Source organism: Pseudorasbora parva, chromosome 13 (genome assembly GCF_024679245.1).
Source record: "Pseudorasbora parva isolate DD20220531a chromosome 13, ASM2467924v1, whole genome shotgun sequence".
Taxonomy (NCBI): Eukaryota; Metazoa; Chordata; class Actinopteri; order Cypriniformes; family Gobionidae; genus Pseudorasbora; species Pseudorasbora parva.
This window is the reverse complement of record NC_090184.1, coordinates 27,123,564-27,143,829: the sequence shown is the minus strand read 5'-3', so window position 1 is coordinate 27,143,829 and position 20,266 is coordinate 27,123,564. Positions and strand designations below refer to the sequence as shown.

The window sequence follows — 20,266 nt, the reverse complement described above, 5'->3', positions numbered from 1 at the left end:
CTTTTGTATCTGAACCACATAAAAAAATTGATAAATCATGAAAATAGCACAATTTGGCATGTTTCACTGCATCATCAGAAATAACACACACACAATTACCCAATATGCTTACAAAATCTTTTAATGATATTTTAATAAAGGTTGTCGAATCTCAAAAAATGTTCATTGTATTAACTCAAAATTTTAATTTCAATGAACGTGGCATTGATTCAACAAGGTGCTAAAAGCATTCTTTAGAAATGTTGACCCATATTGATAGGATAGCATCTTGCAGTTAATGGAGATTTGTGGGATGCACATCCAGGGCACGAAGCTCCCGCTGGACGTGGCCATCAGAGGATGGGTACATGGTGGTCATAAAAGGATGGACATGGTCAGAAACAATGCTCAGGTAGGCAGTGGCATTTAAATGATGCCCAATTGGCACTAAGGGGCCTGAAGAGTGCCAAAAAAACATCCCCCACACCATTACACCACCACCACCACCAGCCTGAACAGTGATAACAAGGCATGATGGATCCATGTTCTCATTCTGTTTACGCCAAATTCTGACTCTACCATCTGAATGTCTCAACCGAAATCAAGACTCATCAGACCAGGCAACATTTTTCAACTGTTCAGACCATTCTTCAACTGTCCAATTTTGGTGAGCTCTTGCAAATTGTAGCCTCTTTTTCCTATTTGTAGTGAAGATGAGTGGTACCCGGTGTGGTCTTCTGCTGTTTTAGCCCATCCACATCAAGGTTGTGTGTGTGTTGTGGCTTCACAAATGCTTTGCTGCATACCTCGGTTGTAATGAGTGGTTATTTCAGTCAAAGTTGCTCTTCTATCAGCTTGAATCCGTCGGCCCATTCTCCTCTGACCTCTAGCATCAATAAGGAATTTTCGCCCACAGGACTCCCGCATACTGGATGTTTTTCCCTTTTTGTAAACCCTAGAAATGGTTGTGTGTTAAAATTCCAGTAACTGAGCAGATTGTGAAATACTCAGATTGGCCCGTCTGGCACATACAACACTGCCATGCTCAAAATAAAAAATCATCTTTCTTTTCCATTCTGACATTCAGTTTGGAGTTCAGGAAATTGTCTTGACCAGGACCACACCCCTAAATGCATTGAAACAACTCCCATTTGTTTGGTTGATTAGATAATTGCATTAATGAGAAATTGAACAAGTGTTCCTAATAATCCTTTAGGTGAGTGTATTACAAAAGGGAAAGTTGATTTCTCGATTCATGTCCCCTTTAAAGGGTATGAATGCTTTAAAATCTACATAATTTTGATGAAGTTACAACAATATTTAAATGCATAAAGTATATTTGTGACATTAATTATTGCAGGTTTGCGCGATATTCACGCACTATTGTTTGCATTAGACAGATTTTTATTTATTGGATTGCCTGAATAACTAAATCAGCATGAAACACTACAAAGAACTACAAAGTAAAACACACAAACAGAAATAACATTGAAGCCCACAAACAGACAGGGAATATATACAAGATATTGAAGAGTGGAGTAATGATGTAAAAAATTTAGCTTTACCATTATAGGGATAAATTACATTTTAAAATATATTACAGTAGGTACATTTCATTTGTAATATATTTCACAGTATTACTTTATTTAAAAAAAAAACATAAATAAATGTAATGTTTATATTTATTTGATCAATAATACACTAAAAAAGTAGTCTTCTGAAATATTAAGTTAAAACTTTATTAAATTAAAACTATTCATGTTTATTTTCTTTTTGTAAATAGTACATATTTTTTTCCCAGTAAACTTTGCAAAAATGACTCAGATCTAGTATAATTTATTTCAGATGGCAATTGACTTGATATTTTGTTTCCCGATGCCATGGTATTCAGATATTTCTAAATGTGACTGAAGTATCCAAAAGTATTCATGCATGTACATGAAAACAGCAATACAATCTTGTACCCCAGTAGAGACTTCACTGACTCTGGTTTCTTCAGAGATCCTGTTTTTGCACTGCTGCGTCCATGACGCTGTTTGCAAATGTCAGGGGAAACTTTTAAGTTTCTGTGCTTATAGCACAAATAAATTGTGACCGATTCTGTAATGCAGCCGGTGACAATTTTATGACCCGGGGTTCAGTGCACTGGCCCATAATTCAGAAAATGGCAGTGACTTTTGTCTCAGGCTTATTAAAGACCATATTTCAGTCACATCATAAACAGCACAATCACCTTTACTGGTGGCTTAAGGGGACCGGGGTGGTGTCCAACAGCTATGACTCATGACTGATTGGATGGACATATGGTATGTAAATCAGCATTGATGATCTCAGATAAAACCGTCTGACAAACTGCTGCCAGTTTTTTGAGTTGTTATGGGCTCAGTTTCATGCAATAGATTCTTTGGAATAATAAAAATGATATAACTAGAGAGTAACAATGACCAAAAAGAGTAAATATTCTTGGCAGGCTTTTAGTTGGAGTAAATCTCAATTAGATCAAACCCGATAATGAACCAATGATAAAAAAAGAAAAAAAAGAAAAAAAAAAAAGAAATCTTGCTTAAAAGCAGATGAGGTGGATTGACCGAATAGTGTTCTTACAATCAATATAGTGTTGTTTCCCAATCATTTTGTTTCATGAGTGACGGAAAGCTCCAGAATGAGATTCACTGTGGTGTGGAGCTGCGCAATTTCATAAATGTATTCAGTCCATCTTGAAATGTCAATAGATTTTTATCCAAATGTATTGACTGTGAACCCTTATGAAAGAAAAAGTGTACTTTAAGTTAATTTTATGAAGTATACTTAAGTAATGTTCAGGTGTATTTTAAAGGTGTCATGAACTGGCTTTTTCTATTTTATGCTGTTGTCTGAGGTCAACTAATGATGTTAGTGTGGTTTTTACATAAAAACAAAAACAAAAAAACATAACTATTAAGTAAAAGGCTAATTTCTACAATGGTTTTGAGGCTCTCTCCAAAACGCTAGGTTTTGATGGGCGTGCAGCACTGGAGACTTGGAAGTAAATGCTCACGGCTAGGATTTGAAAAGATTTGATAATTTAATGAGCTTATAAGCTCCCTCTCAGTTCAGTGACATGAGAGAGGAGAGAATGAGGGTGAATCGGCAACCAGAATGATTTTCTCGAAAATCTTCAGTTTTGATTTGCATGCTGTTTAATGTTTGATGATTGTGTTATTTTACATTTGCGTGAGCAATCTTCTATCACTTGTTTCAGCTTCTTCTTGGCCTGTGTTTTGATCCAGAAATTCTGCTTTAGAAGATGTGCCGTAGTTGTCTGGCTATTACCAGGCCAAGCTCAACTGTTTAAGACTAAACATTGGTCTGGGGAATCTTCAATGTATGTTCTACTGCCCAAGAGGCATGATCGACGAGCATAAGTCAAATGAATCTGTATGCAATTGGATAGTCCTTCAACCAGTCAGACCACAAGAGGCGTGATCAACAGGCACCGATCCATCCTTCTCTATCTGTCGTTGTGTTAAACCCGCCAATACTGTGCCAGGTGGATAATCTGTGATTGGTTACTGCAAGTGTGTTACAGAAGCAGGATAAATTATTGTACAGGTTTCCAGACTGAGCTGCAGGGCTAAATCAAATGGAAAAATCAGTCATTGTTTTGGAAAGTGTAAAGTAGATTTTAAGTAAATTCCTACACTACAGGTGGACTAGCCTACACAAAAATTCAGATACACAGAATTAGGAACATATCTATTTCATATCAACATTCTAATCCAGCCTTTCTCAAACTTTTTTCAGTCAGGGCACCTTTCAAAAGTGCATTAAATTTCAAGGCACCCCAGTTTAAAATACATTTTAAAAACACTGCATAACCCAAATTTAAATGCAAATGTCCTGTTTATTTAGACCGGACAGTAATGAACAGAGCATAATACTCCATTTCAACGGTTCTTGTGGGGCTTTTCTTTTTTAAAAACGATCCATGCTGCTGTTGCTTGTTTCTTGCTCTTTGTGAAATCAAATGTATTTTCGCGGTTAAATTATAAAACAATGTAGCCAACTGCACAGTCACGCGACCCATGTGAGGACGTCATGACAGTTACTGATGTGAGACGGATTTTTATGGTTAATTTTATATATATATATATTTGTCTAAAATTTATTTACAATTTTATTAATCCGCTCATATGTTTAACTCTTTCACACGCAAATGTAAAACATTCTGGCTGACCCCCCAGCGTGGGTTTTTCAAAGCGACCATTATTAATGTGTCACTTTATGGTTTCCGTCATTGCTTGTCATGTGACACACCGCAGCAACAACAGAGCTGAATGAATGATGATCTGCTTTTATGTAATTTTTCCTTTTTTATTCAAAATATTCACAAATTTGTTAGATATGGCATGAAATATCTGATATTCCGATTGTCAAATATATACACGTGGAAGTGTTTTGTTGTTTAAACACCTTAACGATCGCGTTAGTTGAGCTGTATGCACGATGGGCGCCGCCATCACCGCCGCAGGCGCAGTTCAGAAAATCGGATCTGTTGGATTTACAAGACGTGAATTCATCCACTTCTCCCAAAATACATAAGTAGGTGGCAGGTGAACTGGGAGACGAATAGAGTAAACTTTAAAGTTACTTACACAATGTGTATCTGATATGAATAAAACTATTTATAATGGAAAGTATTATTATTGCCTCTTCATTTTTCATCATTGTGTATTTTACAAACTCTAAATGTATTGTTTTTTTAGTACGTATATGTATGAAACCCAAAATAAACATTATGTGGCTGAAAACACTGAAAAGTTGTGATATATGACAGCTCTGAGCACGCCTGTCTGGCTCAGTGCAAGCCAATGCGAAAGCACATTTGAATTTACATTTGAATGAACGTGATGGACTGACCGTTGTAATCACATGTGTGAATGTGTGATCGTACATGCGAAAAGGATACAAAGAAAAAGAATGTATTTATATAAATTCAAATATATTTTATATATGAAATTGCAGATTTTTTTTTTTTTTTAGCCTACGTAATTTTTTGGCGGCACCCCTGACACAGTCAGGGGGCACCCCAGTGTGCCGCGGCACCCACTTTGAGAAAGGCTGTTCTAATCAATATTTTCAAACAATGTACATTTAATGTATGTATAGGGTGACCCCGAGTAGTCGAAGCTTCGATGCATCGATATGCGGAGCCGGATTAGACCACCGATTTCACAATTGAATCTTCGCGGGTTTTATGAAATGAGGATCATACCATTTTAGCAATATGGGGGTGCTCAATATTTTAAAGACATGGCATGACGCGACGCTGAGCTTTGTGTCAAGTGCAATCCCTTTAAAGGGTATTTTTATATTAATTATATTAAATTTCTATTATATTTTCCTCAAATCTTCAATGTACTGATTTTACCCTGTGCTACAACATACACTGTGCTCTTCTGTCAGAAGTCAATTCAAAATTGAGCTTGCGCATATATAATGTGCGTGTCCGGTGTGAGATACCCGAGACGCGGCGTGGCACTTCGCATCTGGAGTGCGACCCCCTTTAGGCATAAACGGCTTAAGAAATTAAGGTATTTTTTTAGGTTTATTTATCAAAATGTTCTTCGATAATTCTGATTCGAATGTGTAAATCCTTAATTGGGGACACCCCTTATATATATTTATCTGCATTCACCCTTTATATATGTATACTGTAAAAAATTATTTAGAAAAAAAGTTGCCTGGTTGCCTTAAAATTTTGAGTTCATTGAAATTGAAATTTTGAGTTAATACAATGAACATTTTTTGAGATTCGACAACCTTTATTAAAATATTATTAAAAGATTTTGTAAGCATATTGGGTAATTGTGTGTGTTTTATTTCTGATGACGCAGTGAAAAAGAAATCATTTTCATGATTTATCACATTTGTTATGTGGTTCAGATACAAAAATATTTTGAGTTTCTCTTTATTAAACAAATTTCCTTCATTGTATCAACTCAAATTTTTAATTTCAATAAACTCAAAAAATTTTAGGCAACCAGGTTACTTAAATGGACTGCATTTATATAGCGCTTTTATCCAAAGCGCTTTACATTTTGCCTCACATTCACCCATTCATACACCGACGGCGGTGTCAACCATGTAAGGCGCCATCCAGCTCGTCGGGAGCAGCTGGGGTTAGGTGTCTTGCTCATGGACACTTCGACACTTGGTCAGGTGGAACCGGGGATTGAACCACCAACCTTCCGGTTTGTAGACAATCTACATCAACCACTGAGCCACTGCCGCCCCACTGCCGCCCCACCATACTTACTTTTAAGTTAAACCAACAAAAAACAACCACATTTTTTTTTACAGTGTATATATCATTCATAAGATTGAGTACAAGTGTAGGCCAAATATCCTTTTTCTTTTCTGTCAGTATAAGTCAAGCATACTTAAGTGCAATTTTAAGTACATTTATTAAAAAGCATATATATTTTCTTGTTTTTAGTTTAAAAGAAGTATACCAATTGAACACTTGAATAAACTTCTAAGGGACGGATACACGCACACACACACACATACATACACACTTATGATAAAGAACTTCATAAGACAAAATGCCAGAGTTATATTGATATGAATTGTTACTCATTACATGGGGAGAGATTCTGGGCCCCTTAGAATGGAATATTTGATAAAAGAACACTGAAAGTTTCAACGGTGTGTAAACATAAATATTTTACTGCAACATAATTAAAAGAGGCATTAAGAATTCAGAAGCTGCGTATCATCAGGTATTCCACCAAAATGCTGAATTAAACACTGATGATGTTTAATTTTTCAAGAGCCTGCTGGAGGACTCTAAAGATTTTGCATGATGGGGAGTCTGTTTGCTTTATGGTTCACTCTTAATTTTGCCAAACATCATTTGTCATGTGACTCGATAGTTCTCCGCTGCTATAATTTTTAGATTAGCTCCCTGATTTGAAATACGACATGTGAAAGGAACAGAAAAGTCAGGTTGTTTGCTCATAAAAAATGAATGAAATGTGAGATACAGATATCTTTATTAATCTCATGAATTAGTCAGCGTGACGGTAATTAAACCACCTCAGCTTCTCATTTATAACCATTAACTGTGGAGGAGGCGGGGAGATTTATGCGTACGGATATATGTGCCATGTGTGTATCTGACAGCATGATTTATAAATTCACTTGTTTGTCTTTTCCTTCATTTTTCAGATTACACTCTTAAAACAAATGTGTTAAAAACAACACAACTTGTGTTGTTTCCAACACATGTTCTGAGTGTGCTCAGGGACAACACATGTTGTGTTAAATACAACACAGAATATGTGTTGTGAAAATATACACACAAATGTGTTACTTTAGTAAACACATTAATGTGTACTTTTTGTATACATCCAACACAACTGTGTGTTATAGATTTCTACTATTTATTTTTTACTCTAAAAGATTATTGAAAAAGCTAGATCAGAATACAATATGTACACTTTCATGAAATCACACTGAAGCATTGAATACTGATCATATAGTGTTTATTTAGCTTTTATAAAAAAGTCAATACAAAAATAAGCATTTTAAAAACATGATTCATACAAAACATTAATCAAACACTTCTTTAAATAACAACATACATCAAATATGATTAAAAAACTTAAAAAATGAAGTCAACGAAATCACCACATCACACCACACACACATAATTCATATTTACCTAAAGAGTGCATGTTCTTTCCTTAAAGGGTTACTTCACCACTTTTTCATATTAAACAGTTATTTCCTTAACTAAAACGAGTTGACACACACCTCTCTCGTCTCAGTGCGTGCTCTTAATCTCTCTGACGCGTGTTGACGATCTGATAGCATTTAGCTTAGCCCACTAAGCCCAGTTCATTCACTATGGTACCAAACAGAGATCAAGTTAGAAGCAACCAAACACGTCCACGTTTTCCCTATTTAAATACAGTTACACGAATAGCTGAACGACCTAGTATGGTGACACAAAATAAAACGTAGCGCTTTTCTAAGCGGATTAAAAAGGAGAACTATAATGTATGGTGGAATAGCACTTCTGAGAGTACTTTGACTCGGCGCAGTAAAAAGTCCCGGCTGAAAAATCCTCCCTCACATCCTCCCTGTTTGGTACCATAGTGAATGAACTGGGCTTAGTGGGCTAAGCTAAATGCTATCAGATCGTCACCGCGCGTCAGAGAGATTAAGAGCACGCACTGAGACGAGAGAGGTGTCTGTCAACTCGTCTTAGTTAGGGAAAAAACAGTTTAATATGAAAAAGCAGTGAAGTAACCCTTTAAATGTCAAATCAAGTTTTGTATTGACAAAAATATTTTCCAAGCACTTTTGACAGTTATACATCATCTGTTTAAATTAGGCACAACGCTACAATTTGGCAATTAATTCTATAGCATTTGATCGTTTGCAAGTGGACTGGGACAAAGGCAGGTCACATACATTATAAACTGAAGACAGTTGGAATAGATATTGAAGATTACACAGTCAATAGAATTTGAAAAGTTTGTCTAGAGCACAAGTGAGGCTTTGTACATCAAGTGGAAGAGCAAAATAATAATTATTTGCCACAATTACATACCGTCTTAAAGGGTTAGTTCACCCAAAAATGAAAACGATGTCATTAACTCCTCACCCTAATGTCGTTCCACACCCGTAAAACCTTCGTTCATCTTCACACACAGTTTAAGATATTTTAGATTTAATCCGAGAGATTCTGTCTCTCCATTGAAAACAAATGCACAGTATACTGTTCCTTTCCAGAAAGGGGAAAAAAAACATCATCAAAGTAGTCCATGTGTGACATCTGTGGGTTAGTTAGAATTTTTGAAGCATCGAAAATAGATTTTGGTCCCAAAATAACAAAAGCTACGACTTTATTCAGCATTGTCATCTCTTCTGTGTTTGTTTTCAATCCGCGTTCGCGACTGCGCAGACTCCCTCAGACTATAAACGAAGCTTGTGCGCACCCAAAAACACATCAGCAGCGTCACTGCTAAGGGATATAGTCGGTTGATTTAAAACAAACACGGAAAAGAAGACAATGCTGATTAGTAGTTTTCGTAGTGTTTGTTATTTTTGGACCAAAATTTATTTTGGATGCTTCAAGAGATTCTAAAAAACCCACAGATGTCACACATGGACTACTTTGATGATGTTTTTATTAGCTTTCTGGTCCTTCAGGAAAGGAACAGTATACCATACATACGTGTTCAATGGAGATACAGAAAGCGCTCAGACTAAATATAAAATATCTTAAACCGTGCTCCGAAGATGAACGCAGGTCTTATGGGTCTGAAACGACATTAGAGTGAGTCATTAATGACAATTTTCATTTTTGGGTGAACGAACCCTTTAATGTCCTGTAGAGCCGATGGAAACCAGCTGCGGCTGAGTTGACATTGGCGATCCTTTTATGCCTTCTGTAAGCAGAGACGTCACACTGGTACCAGCCTACAACAATGAAACAATGAAAAGCATCAGAAAATGTTTCATGCAATATTGAAACTTTATTAAAAGCTAACATAATGCATACTGGCACCAGTTCCAATAGAGTATGTGGATGATGATGATGATGATGAATGAGGATTAACAGTGTCTATTTGAAATTATTACTTTTAATTTATGAATTGAGTGTTACAATGTACATGTCATTGTCCCATTACCACATTTAGAAATGTGTGCACATGCCACAGAAATAAAATAAATCCTTACCATCCTGCTGATTATCAGCTTTCTCCAGTCTGTCTTCTTTCCCACCGGTCATCTTGGAAAATTCAATGTCCACATGCAGTGAATAAAACAGAAAAACAGAAACAATGAAATATTAATATTAACAAATTATAAAACAACCTTTGTGTAAAGTGCTCAGCAGCTCTGTTTAACAAGTATTAACTTACCAAGTGTAACGTAATATGATGTGACTGGATCCTGGTCTTCCATTACCTAGTTAAAATATATAATAATAAAAACAACACCATATTATAATGCTGTAATCATATGAGTCATAATTTAAACCAACGAAAAAACGTAAATGTTAAATGTTTTCATCCCGTAATCCATACAACTTTAAATAACTTAGTCAGTGACAAGCTGCTGGCACAAAGTGGCGCGTTTTTAAACTAACGTTACACAACCATAGACTTTAAAAAATATAACATTACACAACACACGTCGCCACAACGTCGTTTAAACTAACGCATAGTATTTGGTAAAAGCCAAAAGGGACTATTACAAGTTTAAACTTAAGGAACCATGCATTAACCTTTAAGTCTTTTTAAAAACAATAACGTTACCTATAAACACCTTTGCAAAACGTGAGAGCCCGCTGGCCTAACACACAAACATTCGGTGTGTGGGAACATGGAAACGGCATAATAACAGTTAAAACAAACAAATTATATTTCCTAGACAATTAACACAAATCTTTCTCATGTTATGTGGAGAAATATGCACTATTTTACGCGTTTAATTAAATTCACTCACCTGAGGGAGACTGACAAACTGACGGCTGGCCGGCTCCGATTCTTTGCTGGAAACGGAAGCCACCGCGCACGCGTAGGCAGCGCAGCAATGTCATTCCGGCAGTCCTAGTTGTTTTACCCCGTTAAAATGCGATATTCACATTTGCAACGTGATAAATAAATCCAATAGTTAAAGTTGCCAACACCCATTGACCATTTGCAACAGAAAAGATGCCTTTAATGTAAACATACTACTAAATGGGTTTTACACAGTAATTGTGTAAACAGTTGAACACTATATTTACACATCATGTGTCTGTAGTAACACAAAATGTGTTACGAATCCTTTAACACAAATTCTGTGTTCATTTTTAACACATCATTTTTAAGAGTGTACAGCTAATGTAACATTACACAAACCATTCAGACCACACACAGGAATAATTCTTGCTGACTACTGTATTATTAAAGGTTACGAGTGAACATGTGGTTTGGTAATGACGTTTCTCTCTGTGTATGTTAACATGGACGAGTTTCTGTAACCTGACCGATTACAGCTGGTTGACACTTATGTTCTCTCTAAGGAATCTCATACAGCCCACTTGTTTTTGTTCTCTCTGTCTGTCTCTTCAGCTCTTTGGTGTTTACATTTAACTAGTGTAAGTGGGATGTCTGTATGTACATGCATCATTTGAGGCCTCATGAATGCTGGTAAACCGCTTCCAAAAATAATTAATTAATTTATTAATAGTTTATTTATAACTTCAATGCATTTTTTAAAACATATAATACCGAATGATCATCCCCTCAGTTTTTTTTTTTTTTTTTTTTAACCAAGTGGATTTTTAAAGTAAATCCAATCACTAAATACATTTTTTTCCCGTCCTTCTGTAATTCTAGCCATTGTTCCATTTATCATTTAGACTGTTAGGCAAGGCAAGTTTATTTATAAAGAACATAAGTGCTTTACATAGAAATTGATTAAAATAGTGATAACATATGCATAAGAAATAATAATAACGTGTAAGAATTAAAAATAAAAGCACGGATAATTAAAACAGTTTTAAAGAGAATTAAAAAATAAAAATAAAATGGTTATAAATAGATACCTATCTGCCTGATTCTCTAAATTCGGGGTATCCCTATCTGAGATGGAAGAGATGGACCAGGTTTCTGGATTTGAATGTGGCTACTGTTGGAGCACATCTGAGCTGTTCAGGAAGCTGGCTCCAAGTGCGGCTGGCATAATTGCTAAAAGCTCTTGGTATTTCTAACTGACTTGATCGTGATTATCTGAGTGGGTTTGTATTTAATCAGCATATCGACATTGTATTGAGGTTCTAGATCACTGAGTGATTTATAAACAGTACTTTAAAATCGATCCTAAATATAACTGGAAGCCAGTGTAAAAACCTGAGGACTGGTGTGATATGGTCATATTTTCTGTTTCTGCTCAGAATCCCGGCAGCAGCGTTCTGTATGAGCTGCAGCTGTCTGATGGTCTTTTTGGGAAGGCCAGTCCATTACAGTAGTCCACCCTGGTGACAACATGAACAAGTTTCTCTAAGACTTATCTGGAAACAAAGCATCTAATTCTTGCAATATTTTTCAGATAGTATGCTGGTTATTGCTTTGACATGACAACTGAAACTCAGGTCTGACTCCAAAATCACACCAAGATTTCTGACTAGATTTTTAGACCTTAAGTCTCAAGATATGCGTTTACCTTGAGAATTTCATCTTTGTTTCCAAATGCAGTGATTTCCTATTTGTCTTTGTTTAAAGCTACACTGTGTAACTTTTTTAGTTTATTCTTAGCTAAAAACACTTAGTTCTTTCAAAAATATATGTGCTCATTAATGTATATTTACTTCTTTCAAGTAATAAAGTATTCTCGTAAGTTTATCATATGCAATTTAAAATACATACGGGTGAGGGGTTCGAATGCCGGTCGCCATGTTGTCCCTCCATCTTGAAAGTACATTAGCCAAAGAGGGACATGCCCGTGAATTCAAGCTTCACCTTTCGCGTTTTAACACTCGATTGCACCGTGTCAAATGTGAAGAGGGGGATTGCCATGTTAATCTTGGACTAAATCAGCCACCGTAAGAGTTAAAACGAAATCAGAATTTAAAGGACCAGAAACTATTATTCACTCTATGGCCATATATCTCTTCACTGCTAGATGGGGGAAAATATCACACAGTGTAGCTTTAAATGAAGATAGTTTTGGCACATTATTTACATTTACATTTAATCATTTAGCAGACGCTTTTATCCAAAGCGACTTACAAAAAAGGGGAGAGTAATAGAAGCAACGAAACAGACAAGGCCAACAACCTGTAAGAGCTGTAAGAAATCTCAATTAATTAGTACAGTACACAATTTTTTTTTTTTTTTTTTATAGACATCTACAACAAAAACTCACGTACGCAAAATGCCGAACACTGGATTTTGATAGCTATGATAACAACCCATTAGGACTAAGGCTGTTGCCCCAGCTGTTGTCGTTAATGCAGATTCAGTGGCCCAATGGGTTGGTTTTGTATGGCATTCTAGCTAAACGCGCAGCAGTAGCCATCTACAACAAAAACTCACGTACGCAAAATACAGAACACTGGATTTTGATAGTTATGATAACTATGTAACATACCCGCCTGAAGGCACATCCGGATGAGAGACGTAGATATGATCCAGGAGTGTGCGCTTTTTGGTCGTTGCTGTGGTGATCAGTAAGTGCTATTCTGTATTGGTAAAGTGCAATTGGAAAAGATGTGTCTTAAGATGTTTTTTAAAAATGGCTACAGACTCGGCAGCACGAATAGAGATCGGCAGGTCATTCCACCAGGTGGAAACGGTCCAGGAAAATGTCCGTGAGAGCGATTTCATGCCTCTTTGGGATGGAACCACGAGGCGCCGCTCGCTCGCAGAACGCAAGCTTCTGGAGGGTGTGTAAGTCTGAACAAGTGAGTTTAGGTATATTGGTGCAGAGCCAGTGGTTGTTTTGTAGGCGAGAACTAGTGCCTTGAATTTGATGCGAGCAGCCATTGGCAACCAGTGCAGTTTGATGAAGAGAGGCGTAACATGCGCTCTCTTCGGCTCATTTAAGACCACTCTCGCCGCTGCATTCTGGATCAGCTGCAAGGGTTTGATAGTGCATGCTGGAAGCCCAACCAGAAGAGCATTACAATAGTCCAGTCTGGAGAGAACAAGAGCTTGAACCAGGAGTTGTGCAGCCTGTTCTGATAGGAAGGGTCTAATCTTTCTAATGTTGTATAAAGCAAACATCCAGGATAACTTCATCAATGCATTTGCACAGGGAGTCAATGGGGCTATAGTCATTGGGTGATAGTGTTAAGTAGAGCTGGGTGTCATCAGCATAGCTGTGGTAAGCAATTTTGTTGTTTTTCATTATTTGGCTCAGTGGCAGCATAGGTTGAATAGGAGTGGTGCAAGAAATTACCCTTGTGGGACTCCACATGTCATGGATGTCTTCTCAGACTTATGGTCAACTATACTCACTTAATAACCTCTCCCTTCTAAGTATGACCTGAACCATTTGAGGACCATCCCAGAAAACCTGACTCAGTTTTCCAGTCAATAAGTATGGTGTGGTCAGCAGTGTGAAATGCAGCACTGAGGTCGGGTAGTACCAGCATTTATGTTTTACCTGTATCAGTATTTAAGCTAATTTCATTTATTATCTTTATGAGCGATGTCTCTGTGCTGTGATGCTGTCAGAAACCAGACTGAATATGGTCAAAGTATCTGTTTGTTCTAAAGAATTTGTTCAGCTGATCACTGAAAACAACCTTTTCAATGGTCTTGCCTATAAAGGGGAGATTTAAAATTGGTCTGTAGTTGCTCAATATGGAGTTATCCAGATTCCTTTTTTTTTTAAGGAGAGGCTTAACTACAGCGGTTTTAAGGGAGTTATTAAAAAAACAATCTATAAAACCATCATTAAGATATCTTCTATGCTTTCACTTCCTTAATCCTGTTTTAACTTTTACTATTCAAGGCAATATTTATATATTTGAAATGAATAACTTCTCATGTTACTGCCTACTTAAGATGAATTGCAAATTGTGTGAATATGACCACACTGGAACTTTTTGGACTCATGGAACAGCGGTATGTCTGTGCAAAAAAAAAAAAGGCAAAGCTTACACTCTAAAAGATGTTGGGTTAAAAGCAACCTACATTTGGTTGAAAATGGACAAACCCAGCAATTTAACCCAAAACAACCCAATTGTTTGGTTAAAACAACTCAGTTTGCCCATTTTCAACCCAATTTGGTTTGTTTTTAACCCAGCAATTTTAGAGTGTATAAGAACATGATCTCCATGGTCAAACATGAATGCTGTCCAGTCTTGTTATGGGGGTGCTTTGCTGTTGCAGGAAGTGAAAATCTTGACTGTATAAAGGACATCAAGCCGTTTTGACAAAGATGATAGCTTCGGTGCAGAGACTGAAGCTTGATGATCAATGGATTTTCCTGAAGGAGAGTCATCCCAAAATATACATCCAAATCTACTGAAGCTTGGGTCAGGGTTCAATGTTTTTGGGTGGTCTGTACAGTCTTCAGAACTAAAAAGAACTGAAGAAAGCAGTGGTAATGGGAAAATCAAAGATTATCAGTGATCTGGAAGCTTTTAAAGTGAGGAATGGGCCAATATTGCAGTAGAGCAGTAACAAAAGCTTCTAAGCACTCCAAAAATCAGCACAGAAAATGCAAAAAAAAGGTCAGCAGATTTCATCTGGGCCTAGTCATGTGTTATCTTTGCCTGGGGCAAAAAGTGAACCAGGACTTCCGCTGTCGCCCCTTCAAAATAAAAAAAGGTGCATGACATCCCGATCTTGTAGTGTTTGTGAGAAATGAGCTCCTCTTTTCTGTGCAAGACATTTTGTGCAAGACATCTCTGAGCTAATCTCTGTCATCATTTGGAAATAAAGAAATGGAAGAGAGAATTGCATTTTCACTTCCATTTCATCTCTGTTGCCTTTCCTTCTCCTCTTTTAATCTTTGTTCGGCCTTTCTCTGTGTGGGTTGAAATAATGAACACAGTGATGTAGGGACCCGCTTTGTGTTTGCGTTCTGTTTGTCCCTCTCTAATCATAATGGAGTAGACATTCGCACAGGTGTGTGCTTGTGTGTTTAATTCTCTCACTGCACTGACAGCTGGAGAACAGAACAGCTGAGAATCCAAACTCGAATCACTCCCGCTCAGGGCAGTACGTTTTGTACAATCACAGCAGTAATAACACCTCAAAAGAGTGAACAGTGAACATATGTCTGCTATTTTTTTCATTCACATACCTTGGAGACAGAGCTTCAACACAGAGGTGTGCAGAAAAAAAAGGAGAGAAAAATATGTGGCTCAAGGACAGTGCTGCATCCTAATTTAGAGGCGACATCCTTCGAAGGCCGATAGCATCACAGCGGCTCTACAAAGCCTGATCCATTTCAAAAGCTCCTTCAGTTGCGGCCTCGAAATGCATCCTTCGTTTCCTGGACAGTGAAAGATACAACAGATGGATCCTTTCAACGCTATCTCACAACAATTCGTACGTATTTGTACGACCTCACTCATATGAATTTGTACAATTTGTCTAAACCGCAGTGACAGGTAGGTTTAGAGGCTGGGTTTGAGCTTAAGTCATTCAACGAAATTATACGAATTGGCCAACTTATCAAATACATATATTTAGCAAAAATCTTACAAATTTCCCACCTCTTAAAATACATACAAACTGCTGTGAGATCAGGTTGATCCTTCGTATCGTACCCTACCCCAGAAATCAGTATGTGCTGGCGATGACATGATTCTTTTAAGGAAAAGATTACCAGATTACACTTTTAAATGTGTAAGCATTTTTTGGAAGCGTGAATTCGATATTTTCTGAAACCGGGTCCCAGAGTGGATAAATCTGAAAACGGCAACCTCACATTTTCGTGTGTTCAGCCAATCCATATATTTTGCAAAAAGGGGGATGTCATCACACTACGTCCAGCGCGGTGAAAGAGTTAAGGGATACAAATACGGGCACTAGGCATGCCCACATCAATTTCATGTCATTTAATTACTGTATTTGCATTATTGTAGGGTTTAGGGTTTGGGTAGGGGTTTGCTTTAATAAAACACATCTGTTAAAGGGTTAGTTCACCCAAAAATGAAAATTATTTAATTAATTACTCACCCTCATGTCGTTGGACACCCGTAACAACTTCGTTCATCTTCGGAACACAAATGAAGATATTTTTGTTGAAAGCTGATGGCTAAGAAAGGCCTCCATTGGCATTCAGTACATTTCCACTGACCCACTCACAAGACCCATAAAAGGCACTAAAGACGACATTACAAAGTCCATCTCACTACAGTGGCTGTATAATAATTTTACAATGCGACGAAAATAGTCATTGTGCGCACAAAAATCAAAATAACGACTTTATCCACCAAGTTATTGAAATGAACTTGATGTATCCGCGAGAATATGCCGCAGCTCCACCGTTCGATTACATGACCCGGAAGAGGAGGAGCACCGCTATCACGTGAGTTCCAGGTGAGTTCACGTTAGAGACCTACAAGAAAGACAAACTTGGCGGATAAAGTCATTATTTCGATTTTTTTTTTTTGCGCACAAAAACTATTCTCGTCGCTTGGTAAAATTATTGTACAGTCACTGTAGTGAGATGGACTCTGTAATGTCGTCTTTAGTGCCATTTATGGGTCTTGTGAGAGGGTCAGTGGAAACTTACTGTGGAAGCCTTTCTCAGCCATCAGCTTTCAACAAAAATATCTTCCCATGTTACAGGTGTCCAACGACATGAGGGTGAGTAATTAATGAAATCATTTTCATTTTTGGGTGAACTAACCCTTTAAGTAGCAAATGTATTTATTGTTATTTTATTGTGAGATTTTGCCTCACCTTCAACCACTTCTACTCCATTTTAAGTGTATTTCTGTGGCAGAATTACAGTGCCACACACTGGCCTGGCATGTATACTACATCGTTTTGATTCGGTTTCGGTGATCTCGTGTGTACGCAGATATTTTCTGAAACAAGGGGGGAAAAAAAGATTGGATTGGGAAAGTTCTGGCTTCATGTGGACAGGGCCTGAGTCATATTTTGCTTTTGAACTGCAGTGCCCATTTCAACCACTAGCTGCCAATATTATATTACTGCACCTTTAACAACTCACGCTCTGACCTTTTTAAAATTTTTGTAGGCATGGCCTTTAAAATCCTTGTCTTTCGAAGGATGCATCCCCTGTGTGCTTCTTATTTCTTATTTGTTCAACCTCATTTCCTTTCCTTGCGTCTTAGCTTAATTAGAAAATTGAGATGCCCTTCAAGATGCCGTTCGATTGGTTTCCAGGTCACGGGCTGGGGGACGGAGAAGCGAGGAAACGAGGAAGCATCAATTTGAGGATTAAGATGCACCCTCTGTGTCGTTGCGTTCGCCCTGTAGATGAGTGTATTTCCATTACATCTGACTATCTTATCTAGACCCCTCAGAGCAAGTGAAAATTTATAATAGGATTCATATCTCATAAGATCATCTAATCCAGGGGTGTCCAACCCTGGTCCTGGAGAGCTACCATCCTGCAGATTTTAGCTCCAACCTGAATCAAACACACCTGAACCAGTGGCAATCAGCGTGCTAGATAATTACAGACAGTTGTGTTGGAGCAGTGCTGGAACTGTGTGTGTGTGTGTGTGTGTGTGTGTGTGTGTGTGTGTGTGTGGCCTGGTAATCCCTACGTTATGGGGACAAAATGTCCCCACAAAGATGGCAATATCCGAAATCCTTGTCCTTGTGGGGACATTTTTAGGTCCCCATGAGGAAAACATCTTATAAATCACACAAAAGGAGTTTTTTGGAGAAAGTAAAAATGCAGAATGTTTCCTGTGATGGGTAGGTTTAGGGGCAGGGGCAGTGTAAGGGGATAGAAAATACAATTTGTTCAGTATGAAATCCATTACGCCTATGGAAAGTCCCCATAAAACATGGAAACACAACATGTGTGTGTGTGTGTGTGTGTGTGTGTGTGTGTGTGTGTGTGTGTGTGTGTGTGTGTGTGTGTGGTTGTTGTTGTGCATGCTTTGAACAGATGTATTTAGTCTGAAATAGGGCCTGAAGCATCTTCACTATTGTATGTGTGTGTCCTGACCTTGCCCCTGGCTGAGCTTAATGATGATCAGCTGGGAAATATTACATCATCAATATCATGCCTTTCATTCTGATTGAAACTGGCACTATGTATCATGAGTAAATAGAATGATCTGTCAGACAGAGGGTCAAGAGCAAGAAACAAGGTGAAGAATACTGTTCATTTTAGCTAGTCATTTGGTACTATTTCTAACACAATGAGTACTGAGTAAACTATACCATTTAAAAGTGCAATGTTTTTGAAAGAAGTCTCTTCCTCAAGGCTGCACGGTTTTCGATCAAAATACACGAAAAACAGTAACATTGTGAAATATTACAATTTAAATACAATTTAAGTTTTTGATCTTACTATGTTAACATGTAAATGTCTTCGAAGTCTCTTTCTGAGTGATGAGAGCATGTGATGCTCAATGATGTGCATGGATAAATTGTTTATAATAAATACTGCAATATCCATGAAAATAAGTGGTCTATTTTAAGTTCATGGTGATTTTAAGTTGTAAAATTTCTTTTTACAAAAGTATTTTTGTGTGTGTGTTTGTTAAAATTAGCTGAGATGCAATTGACTGAATAGATGCATTTAAATAACATTGAATTTCGGTTTTAGGTGTGCATGATGTGTCTTTTTATGTGTATTTGACAATGTGTTTAATAAAACATACTTTTATTTACATTTCTCTTTTTTATGCTGCCGTCCTAACAATTATAGAACATTTTATTGAATGAAAAGAGCTGTGGATGTATCAAGCTGACATAAACAAAACATTTTTTTTTTTGCACTTTGAACTTAAAAGTGGTTGTTTGTACAGTCTCCTAATAAATCCCTCTAAATAAATAAATAGATATTATATACAATCAGTGTAGCATACATTTCTCCAAATATATACATTCAGTAGTACTTTGTTAAAACTCTCTTTTTTAATATAATATAAATAATAATTTTGTTACATTTTATACAAATAATTTGTTACATTTATATAGCGCTTTTCTAGACACTCAAAGCACTTTACATGGAAGGGGGAATCTCCTCAACCACCACGAATGTGCAGCACCTACCTGTGCTGCGTTCCACTCCACTTTAAGACACGCACTTGCAAACTTCCCTAAGCACTTCCCCTTGGGGGAATCCCTGCCGCCATTTTGAAGTGCGTTCCACTTCGTGAAGTGGACAAGGGAAGTTTGTATGGACAGACCCTTGCTCCCTCGATTTTGACAGAGTGAGCGAGTCTACTTCATATGTACACTTCAGACAGCTTCATATACCACAATGCAACACGATTGTGACGTCCCCACATATCACGTTTAATTTACCCCACCACAAACAACTATAACTATTTTTAAAAACATTTAAAACAACCCAAACACATCCATATACATATAGAATGCTGCATTAAACAATTTCGTAAAAATAAATAATATATCAACTCCATTGTGGATTCCAAGTGATCAAGGGCTTAGGGCGTTCCAGTTCAGTCCATTTGCAAAGTTTCTGCCAGTAGTGGGCACTCATGCAACATAGGCAATGACGCACATCCGAGTGAATGAGACGGAGGGAAGTTTGCGAATGAAGGGCATGATAAAAACGAACTGGAACGCAGCACTGGATGATGTGACGGCAGCCATATTGC

At 37.4% G+C, this 20,266-nt stretch overlaps 1 long non-coding RNA gene across 1 annotated transcript; it reads right to left on the bottom strand.

Moving 5' to 3' along the window:
- Window positions 1-8,265: 8,265 nt before the first annotated feature.
- Window positions 8,266-10,555, bottom strand: LOC137038186 (uncharacterized). The gene is made up of 4 exons (XR_010897420.1): window positions 10,486-10,555; window positions 9,900-9,945; window positions 9,715-9,766; window positions 8,266-9,453 (listed from the first exon to the last, which is right to left on the bottom strand). It is a non-coding gene; the product is annotated as an uncharacterized lncRNA (long non-coding RNA).
- Between the last annotated feature and the right edge of the window lie 9,711 nt (window positions 10,556-20,266).